Here is an 11,234-nt window from a genome sequence, read left to right as displayed (position 1 = left end):
AGATTCAGAAGGATGTAGGTTGCAGTAGGTACTGGGAGATGAAGAAGCTTGTACAGGATAGAGTAGCATGGAAAGGTGCATTAAACCAGTCTCAGGACTGAAGACCACAACAACGTGTCAGAGTATACTGTCACAGTGCTGTTAGCTTAGCAGACAAGATTCTTAGTAGAATTGAGTGACTCCAAGTGTTTCAGAGAATGATAGGCTTGAGTTAAAACCAATATATGTACCTCATATCATAATTTAATGTATTCTGCGAGATGGTAGCAAAACATTATTTGTTCTCCTTCACTATCAAACTTAAGAAAATTTTCAGTAATGGAAATACAGCTGCGTAACTTTTAAAACCATTCAAGAAGCACTTCTTTTTATTGTGGCAATGTAACGTTCAGTTATTTATGATGAGGTTACGGGATCAATTTATGGCCATAATTTTACATTTATAGATAGTTAAAAGCATTCTCATCGTCTTGGTGGCAAATGAAGTTCTAATTAAATTTTTAATGAGCGATATTGAAATTGAAACCTTCAGTCACGGTATACCGTAAGGCTTCCACCAGAATGTGAGCCGCATATCATTACTGTTGCAGTATCACATGAGTCATTCAGTACTCTTGTGCAAGAAAGAGAGAAAGAATGACGACATACAGACGGAACACCAACAACGAGAGTACTAAGTTTTCTTTTTGGAGCATGTATTAGAGTGTTTTGACACCTTTCTGTTATTTAAGGGCGTTAACACCAGTTTAATTCACCAGTAAGTCTTCCAAAATAGTCTTTGGCTGATTTTTCATGGATCACAATGAAATTTTACGTTTTTAATTAGCTAGTTAGCAACATCAGACAGCAACACAGCATTCATGACGGTAATAACGGAACTGGTACTATAATTACAGTAATACTTGACTCATTTCAAAGGAATGTTGCTGATCGCAGTTACTGCTGTCTTCGAGTTTATTTCCTTTTCTGTAACCTTCATTTATGAATACCAGATTTTCCGTGGCAATAGTGCAGATGGTGATGGAACTAACTGACGTTTCTGTGTTTCTAAACAGACCATAGTTGTAGGGGAAGTAATTTCAACTATGTTTTAATTTAATTGCTGTGTTGTCTTCACCTACTCTGTGCTATCATTTGAAAATTTCACTGCATTGTTCTTCATTCTTACAAATGAAAATTTAGTTATAAACTGCACCAGTAACATTTATTTCTGAATATTGTGACTCAGTACTTTCGGTTATTAAACGGAAAATAGCGGATTATGGAAGAAAATAGTTTTTTATAAGTGACATTCCGAAGAGCGTAGGAAAAGCGATGGCCCCTGCAAAGGTTTTAACTCACACGAGCAGTATGTCGAGTTGGTACGAGCTCACACGTCTGGTGAGATGACGAATTCTTTGCGCAATGGGAAAGTATTTCAAAAACCTTTGTATCTACACTGCTGAATATAGAATAAGTAATTTCCATACTTATTCAGTAGGCGTCTCGCCATTTATTCTCGGGGAAATTTCTCTTTGATCCAAACGCTTTGTAATTCTGCCCTTGTCTCTCGCTTCATTTTCCTTCTTTTACTTCTTTGGTGGCAGACGTCCTTGTCAAGTCTTTAAAATTCACTGAAAACATAAATTCTTCTGCGGTGGAACTTTTGCAGCATCGGAGCGAACGCCGAAAGAGAATCGGGAGAGACAATTATTTCAAAATAGCGCTTTCTCAGGCGGTTGACTTTTGCTCATAGCTGTCAAGGTATGCATTTTAGCGCACATGTTTACTGGACATTTTTTCTCTTGTTTTGGTCCATATTACCACTTGCCAAAATATGGAAAGCAAAGCGCTTGTAGTAGAAGAGATTTGCTTCACTGTATTGATGATCAGGAACTGCTCATTGCTCTTAAGTCATGCGTTTTAGAGCCCATGTTTCGTTGACTTTATTGTTTAGAATGGCCATTCCTGTCATATCCCTGAAATTGACCGTCACTTCTGAAACACCCTGTACAGACAAAGTGACTGAAGCGTTGCTGATAATCACTGATCAGAAATCTCAGCAGTCACGTCATCCACAGTTTGTGCAACTGCTAATAGAGCAGGAGTATCTATGGAATGGGTTCAACATACTGCGCATGTCGAAAACATCAAACAGGAATTTTTACCTCATTTCAATGTACCGCTGATTGTTTCTCTGTCTTAACACAGTTCACAGTTTTTTATTAGTAGCAACGATGGGATGGAGTTGTATCTGCTACCGATACGTATCGAAATAAGTCGTTGGACGAAATGATGCTTGTCGTAGATAAGCACCAGACGGATCAGACTACAATTATCGTGATAATAAAAGTGGTTTGTGAATGGAAAAGTACGGGTATACAATGTAATAAAGTGTTAATGTCATAGGTATAATTTATGTGACTGTCTGTCCATGTATATTGCCTAAAAAAATTAAAGAACCCAGACGACGTGAGAAAATGTCAATATAATCATATACTCGTACATCATCACCGGTATCTAAATGAATAAGCTGCCATTCTCTGAGACCAAATGACCACCGTAGTATATTTGAGTTATTCGTGTTTAGTGTCGATATTTGGTGTGGTAGGTTTACAAGAGGAGTGAACAACGTCAGATGTTGAGTGATCACCTCTAAGATCCGTGTACTCGTGTGACACAGCGTAATCATCACCTGACAGAGCTTGAAAGGCGCTTCATTGTGTGAGTCCATATGGCAGCATCGGCGGGTATCTAATTGGCTAGAGTCGCCATTCTCTGAGACCAAATGACCACCGTGGTATATTTGAGTTGTTCGTGTTTAGTGTTGATACGTGGTGTGGTAGGTTTACAAGGGGCGTGAACAACGTCAGATGTTGAGAGATCACCTCTAAGATCCGTGTACGCGTGTGAGACGGCGTAATCATCACCTGACATAGCTTGAAAGGCGCTTCATTGTGTGAGTCCATATGGCAGCATCGGCTGGTATCCAAATGAATAGAGGTGCTATTCTCTGAGAACAAATGGCCACCGTAATATATTTGAGTTGTTCGTGTTTAGTGCTCACATCTGGCGTGGTAGGTTTGCAAAGGGCGTGAACGACGTCAGATGTTGAGTGATCGTCTCTAAGATCCGTGTACTCGTGTGAGGCAGCGTAATCATCAACTGACAGAGCGTGAAAGGTGCTTCATTGTGTGACTCCATATGGGAGGCTGCTCAAATCGTGCAGTATTCAGATTTGCAGGGCATCCAGATATGACAGAGGCCAGATGTTGGACTGCGTCGGAAAGTGAGGACATATATACTCGTAATGAAGGTTCCGATCGACCACCACAAAGGGGGATTGCCTTATTGTGCACCAAGCACATCAAATGTTCAGATGTGTGTGAAATCTTACTGGACTGAACTGCTAAGGTCATCGGTCCCTCAGCTTACGCACTACTTAACCTAAATTATTTAAGGACAAATACACACACCCATGCCTGAGGGAGGACTCGAACCTCCGCCGGGACCAGCCGCACAGTCCATGACTGCAGCACCAAGCACATCAAAACCACATCATATAATCATATGTGCGCCTGTCATCCAAGTATAAGTAATGGACTCCCTAGCAGCAGCTGCACTAAAGGTACAGGGGATAGGCAAAATAATGTGAACAGTGGTGGCAATGGAATGGTTGTGTTTGACGGTCAACAACGTAATGCACGTGTCGCGCTGGAGTGTTCGTGTTCAGTGCGGACTAGGCATCAGTGCAGGTTGTTTATGAGTAGTGCACACTTCGTAATTGCATTCAGATGTCGAGATCGACATTCAGTGAAAGACCTAGCAGAGTTCTAAAGATGACAAATCGTGGGGTCCCGATTAGCTGGAACATCAGTAACCGAGACGGCCAACTTATTCAATATTTCAAGAGCAACTGTTTCAACAGTCATGACAGCCTGCACAAAGCGTGGAAAGGCATCATCGTGTAAACGTAATAGTGGGCGCAATTCAAAACTAAATGACAGAGAGCGTCGTACGCTAACACGAATTGAGTCAAAATAACACAAAACTAAGTCGCCTAAAGTGACTGCAGAGCACAATAGCCATCTTCGATAACCCGTATCTATCGACTCTGTCCGCCGAGAGCTCCATAAAGTGAGTATTCATGGACGAGCTGGTACACCGAAACCATTAATACGACAACTAACGCAGAGAACCGCAAAAAGTGGGATCAAGAGCATCAGTCCTGAAAGGCTGATCAGTGGAAACACGTCACATTGGCCGACGTGTCAACGTTTTCGGTATGTGGAACATCGGGCCGTGTCTACGTCTGAAGAACGCCAAAAGAAGGGTACAATCCTGATTGCTTGATTCCAGCGGTTAAGCACGTAGGTGGAAGTGTGATAGTGTGGGCAGCCATATGAAGGTATTCTGCTGGTCCCATCATTACTCTCAAAGGCGGTGTTACAGCCAACGATTACGTGAACATTTTAGGTGATCAGGTGCACCCCGTGATTCAGGTGTTGTCTCCCAACAATGAAGCCATATTTCAGGACTATAATGCACCCATTCACACAGCTAAACTGCAGCGTCTTCCCTGGCCAACACAATCCGCGGACTTTAACATTAACGAACCCTTGTGGGCGGTATTGAAGACCAGACTCCGAAGCAGATTTCCGCCTCCCTCGTCACTACAGGAGTCACAAGAGGTTCTGATCAAACAACGGCATAACACTCCACTGCGGACTATACAATCATTATATTCAAGTATTCCAAGAAGAATCGCAGCTGTATTATGGGCAAATGGGGGTCCAAACCCTTATTAAAGAACCAACCCCAAGTAAGTACAGGTGTGCACATTATTTTACCCATCCCCTGTATACTGACCAGAGCTACCGTTGACACCACAATACAAACGGCTGCATTCGGTGTTGTTCCATGACCAGGAAACAAGAACTGCTACTGTATGCGTCGCATTATGTACAGCCACGAACTGCGGCTCGGCGCTGACTGGATGACCATTGTTTGCCATTACGAACGGTAAATTGGATTCGTTTTTGTGATCATCTGTGTAATGCCCCCGTACTAGTAAAATGGTGGAAAACGACATGGAAGCACTAGGCCCTTATTTTTCAAAGTAACAACAGGTCCCCTTTAAGAAAAATAGGTATGAAAATTCCAAGTTAATTTGCCTTGTTAAATTTACACACTTGAAAGTGTGCAAAATGGTGAATAACACAGTCACTGAACTACAGTAATAATGAACTTAAACAAGATGCTAGAAGATAATTTATAATTCTGGCTTTAAAAAATTATATTTAAAAAATTTAAATAAACCATAAAAATAAAACTAGTTAAAACTGAGTATTGGATAAATTTCTGCTAGCGAGCTTAAAACCAAGTATTAGGCACACACCCAAACGATAAATATTAACCATTTAACAAGATATAACAGTTCTCCTTTACGGTTTACTCAAAGGGTTTACACCAAATAATTTAAAAAGAGATTTAGAGAAGAGTTACATTATCTATTAACCGGGACAATACCACTGAACGGCAAATTTCCCTCGCGGAAGCAATTAATCATGTACGCGTTTTGACCTACAGAAAAGATTCATTTGGAGTGCATCTCAGATAACATAAGGTACTCATCTTGAGCGCAGACAGTCAGGATACGCAACTCGAAACAAATAGCAAGCCGCGCTAGGAAATGCTCGGGAGACGTACACACACTCGCAAGCAAGCCAGGCCTATGTGTCAGTAAGCAGCCAACACAGAACGCTCTCACGGCATCTTAGTTGGTGCTGTCAACCAAAAGCGAACATAAAAATGACTCACTAAATTACACTACAATTGAAAGTTCTTCTTTAACCAAGATTGCCCTTATAGAACCTCTCCAATAAGGCCATGGGTCATACGAAATAAGGCTTCCAAAAAATGTGAGGCGTAAAAGAGAACTACTCAAAGGGAGCTGTAAATTCCTCCAGGAAGGAATACAAATAACAACTCGCTAAGGTCTTACCATTACCTGGAGGTCATAACTTAGGGAACTTAAAGGACTGAATAGTAATAATACCAGAGAGTACACCAGCTTGTGAAACACGGTGAAAACAAATATTAAAATTCGGAAACAGCTTGTTCTCTTGCATAGAAAAACTTACATACAAGCGCAAAAATTAAGAAAAAAATCCGGGGCCAGCTTATTATCACAAGTCACATTAGAAGCACATTGAACCAGAGCAGACAGGACAATAAGTTGGCCCTAGAATCACACAGTCACATAGTAAGATGCGAGCTAGAAGCTATCGATAGTGAGAACCTGAAATGAGACGCTAAAGCTCAATCACGTACACTCTGAACCCGACAATTACCCATAAAATTTCTTCTCCACTTATGGGAGCTGCATCTTTTTTGTCAGTCAGTATATTAATGAGACAAGTGCTTGAAATATTGGGTAGTGCCAACAACAGGGACAGGGGCTGTTAGATTGTATATTTTAGAAAGGTTATTACGACGCTACTATTACTGTTATCAATCATTGAATGAAGTAACAAGTGTTGCTACTAATTATTCTTGTAGTGAGGAAAGTTTGATTTTTTTGGAATTTTGTTCATGTACGTGTTAGAGGAAAAATATCGAAACAACTAGACATGTATTGCACTTAGATTAGGGAAGTCGAATTAACTCTGCAGTGGAAGAATCTACCGCTCATGGAAGTCAATCATCAGTCGACTGATCCATTAGCAGAAGTTTATAAGAAACAAGAGTTAATTTTTTCGACAATGCCCACAGTCCTACAACGCGTAGGTGAAATTTCGTTAGACCGCTACCGTCGCAGGTTCGAATCCTGCTTCGGGAATGGATGTGTGTGATGTCCTTAGGTTAGTTAGGTTTCAGTAGTTCAAAGTTATAGGGGACTGATGACCTCAGAACGTAAGTCCCATAGTGCTCAGAGCCATTTGAATCATTTTTTTGAAATTTCGTTACAGCAAGTGACTGTGTCTGCAGAGCAGAAAGACTTCAGAAAAGCCTAAGGTATTAGAGATAGAAATTTCGGAAAAAGAAAATTATACACTCGACCGAAGTTTGTTCAAAGAAAGACGCTGTGTCAGAGCGATCATCAGCTGAAATTTTAGCATTGGAGACAGCACAGGCACGTCTGCCAGAATTCGTGCAGAAATTGAGCAATGAAGTCCTTAAAATCAAACAGGTGCAAAATTACTATCTGAAACTGTTCGACAGCTCTCAGATTGTGTAAACCATGTTGCTGCCGAACAGGGAAATCAATACACGAACAATATTGTTTACAACAACAAAAATTTACAGATGAATTAGCTTCCTGGATGTCGGGAAATGACTCATTGATCACTGAAAGAATACATACAAAGTTCCAAGAAGCAATCGGTAGAATGAAAAATGGGGTTACGTCTGAACAGGATCGTCCAGTCAGTTACGCAGAAATGGATCTGTAAAATGAAACGAAAATTAGAATAGCATTTGGAACTGTGGTATAACGCCATCAGTGAGTGTTGTGTACATAGTTCCGCGTAGTCAGCGCGTACACAACTTTCCCACTAGAGCGCGGCCCGCTAAGCACAACAGCGCAGGCGCAGCGCTCGTCCGTCTCCGCTCTAAGAGATGGCGCTGCCATAAAGACGGACCAAATTCTGCTTCCGCCGATCCGCGTATTAATATGTAACGCAGCCAATGAGATTGCTGCTAACGTTGAACCTTTTCTCCTCGCGGATCACACTCGCGCAGTAATACCTGAACGCGCGAGGTATTATAACGAGTGTACTGACCTCCGATTAGTCTGCATTAGTCTATAGTCAAGTTTCAGTCTGTGCCTAATAAGATTATCATATTCCTGTACATAGCCATGAAGAGAAATGTATAGACACTTTGTCAAGTATCAGAGATAAGTGAGAATAAGGTTAACGTAGCAAGACCAAAGGAACTTCAGATTGTCAATTGTAAACAGCATCCAGAATCAAGTTACGTAAGATCTATGATTTTTATTATTTTAATAAATGTGTGTGAAAATTAATCAAGTTCAGTTTAAAGTTGGCCACCGTCAATCTGCTACTCTAAGCGTGCAAGTGGCATTTCTATCGTCTGACCTAACGGCAGAAGATAAACACGCCACGATAAGACCACGAGACATGTTGCTGACACTCGCCTACTTCGTTAGAGCGACAAGTCATATAATCTGATGGTATGTCTACCGAAGGTCTTACAGTACGCACACCACAGTGAGCAAATCAAAAACGAGAGAAAATAATTATCTGAGGTAAAGGACTGGCGCATGATAAGCAGACAGTGGCACAGCGTTCGATAGGTATTCACAATTTTGAACCTACGTGGAGCAAGCTGCAGTGAGGCAATGTGAGATGTTGGCGTTACTGCTCGATGCACCAAGTAATGTGGGGCTGCACCCTCGTTACTTCTGCGCTGCTGGAGGAAAATGTGAGCTGACATCGGCAATTACAGGTGATTTTCTCTCACAAAAGAAATATTCATTTTGATCCAGCGGCCACTATGAATTAAGATAGAAGAATTACAGACATTGGTTGTAAGCGGGCAATGATTCAAATCAATGGGGAATTAGAAAATTTGTTGCGGACCGGGATTCGAACCCAGCTCTCATGCTTATTAGGCAGATGCGCTGACCACTTTTTTCATTTTGTACAGTATTGTTGGCTGCGTTTGGCAGGGGCTGACGTCATGTGACACCCGGTCCAAGTTCATCGTTGATACTTTCACTCAGTTTCTTTTTATTTTTTTCTTATTACAGAGGCCAGTCTTGCCCTCTGACCGAAAACATGCTGAGCTACCGCGCTGGCACCACTGAGCCATCCAGACACAGTGTTCATTGCAACTGCACGAACTACTCTAGCACGCGGCCAATGTGTGTAATTGCTTTGTGTTTTAACTCATGTCGCTGTGGGATCAAAATGGTGTCTGTTCTTTTGGACATATATAAGGAAGGTGAGGACTACCAAAGATCTCTTCAGGGCTGATACATACCAGGTGCGAACTGTTACGGAAATCGGTGAAATGCCGTGAGTAACGAGGATAGTTGACATGGGGCACTGCGTTAGTTTTGTTTGGGTAAGATGAGAATTTGAGTCTGGTGTGAGACGTGTTAGGGTGGTCCATGCATTGTGTCTCGATGGCACAGTGTTCAGTGCATCTGCCCAATAAACAAGAGACCCGGATTCGAATCCTGGTCGAGCAGAAATCTTCAACATTTCTATTGATTTAAATCAATCCCTGCTCACAGCCAATGTCTGCAATTCCTTTTTGTCTTAATACCTTGTGGCTGCTGATTCAAAATGGCGTCTGTTCTTTTGGACATGTTCGAAAGAATAGACACCACATACACACACATACACACACACACACACACACACACACACACACATAGGTCCGCAGCTCGTGGTCGTGCGGTAGCGTTCTCGCTTCCCGCGCCCGGGTTCCCGGGTTCGATTCCCGGCGGGGTCAGGGATTTTCTCTGCCTCGTGATGACTGGGTGTTGTGTGATGTCCTTAGGTTAGTTAGGTTTAAGTAGTTCTAAGTTCAAGGGGACTGATGACCATAGATGTTAAGTCCCATAGTGCTCAGAGCCATTTTTGAACACACACACACATAGTAAGGGGAGGGCAGTCAGTGATCCCTTCAGCGCAGATGCACACCAGGCTCGAACTGTTACAAGAATTGGCGAAAAGCTGCGAGTCAAGAGGATAATGTGTAAGGGGCTGAGTTAAAAATTTGGTTGTTGGGAGGCGTGCTAGGTGACTCCACGCAGTTGCGATGAATACCGTGTCTCGATGGCATTGAAGACTTTGGTAGGTTTTCCGAAAAGGAGGGTTGGGGAGTATTTCTTTCTATATTTATATTTACTACAGTATTAAATGTCTCATCAGACGGTAAAACGCGCAAATGATGCCCTCAAAAAGTTTTTTTGAAAATTTGAAGGAGGAAATATTCCTGTATTTAAAGGTCTCTATAGAGAACGAGTAACTCTCTTTGGCAACATTTAAAGAGGCAGTTGGAACACGGCAAGAAGATTTTGACAACGGCATTATTCCTCTTGTCGAAGATGAGCAGCCATCGTACATATTATACAGGTTGGACTCAAAACATACATCTGGCTATGAATGGGTAGTCATTAGCTGGTCGCCAGACAGCTCCCGTATCCGCCAGGAAATACTATATGCATCAACAGACACTTAGACAAGGATTCGGTAGTGGTCAGATGAAACAAGAACTTCATGGTACAACTTTGGAAGACATTGCATTACATGGTTTTATGCGTCATAAACAAGCTGCAAAGGAGCCAGCGCCTTTGACAACAGCCGAAGAACTAGCAGAACTCAAATGCACTGAAGTTGGTGTCAATGCTGACTCCAGAAACCAGACTGTGTCAGGAGTTGCCTTTCTCATCACAAAAGATGCTCGGCAAGCTATTTGTGGTATGCTTGATGACGTATACAACTATGTACAGGTAAGGATAGATCTCGATGAAGAAAAGAAACATATTGCCACTGCTAGAAATGTTCCTGTAGCTAAATTAAGCCAGAAAATTATTACTAATAACGCCCGCTATCACTTATACAATTTCAAGCACACTCATGACGGGGATTACATGGAAACCATATTGTTTCATATATTCAATGCCAGGGTACTAGCTTTCGATAAAGGAGAGAATGTTGTATTCAAGCTGCAAAGGTCCTCTTGTGGAAACGTTGAGACAGATATTGGTCTCTCGGTTACACAAAAGATGAAAATACATTGTCGAGATGAGCTCATGGAAGCTGCACTGTATGATGCAATTCATCCAAAAACAAGTCTTCACCAGCCAAAATTCGCAAAACCAAAGAGCCCACCAAACTGTGGAACTCCATTCCTAGGAAAAAATGGCACATTGGTCAGCGCATCTGCCTAGTAAGCAAGATACAAGGGCTCGAATCTTGGCCCAGCGCAAATTTTCAAATTTCTCCGTTGATTTAAATGAATGCCCGCTCGCAGCCAATGTCCGTAATTCCTTTGTGTCTTAAATAAATAATCATAAAATTCTGTTCATTTGAGAGTTCTGCAGAGCATTGCCGTGTTCCTGGTACAATCCTCAGAAAACAGGTTTTATTAGTCGTTACAGTGAGGAACACGCCCTATTCTGGGGTATAACGGTAGCCGAGTATTACCAGACACAAGACAGATTTGAGAAGTCTTTTGTAGCCAAATACTGATCTGTGGGGATACAGGAACGACTC

At 41.9% G+C, this 11,234-nt stretch overlaps 1 pseudogene; it reads left to right on the top strand.

The window, feature by feature from the left end:
* Nucleotides 1–9,875: 9,875 nt before the first annotated feature.
* LOC124803275 lies at nucleotides 9,876–10,909 on the top strand (annotated as a pseudogene).
* The last annotated feature ends 325 nt before the right edge of the window (nucleotides 10,910–11,234 follow it).

This window comes from Schistocerca piceifrons, chromosome 6 (assembly GCF_021461385.2).
Source record: "Schistocerca piceifrons isolate TAMUIC-IGC-003096 chromosome 6, iqSchPice1.1, whole genome shotgun sequence".
In the NCBI taxonomy this organism is placed as follows: Eukaryota; Metazoa; Arthropoda; class Insecta; order Orthoptera; family Acrididae; genus Schistocerca; species Schistocerca piceifrons.
This window is presented reverse-complemented; position numbering and strand designations above follow the sequence as displayed.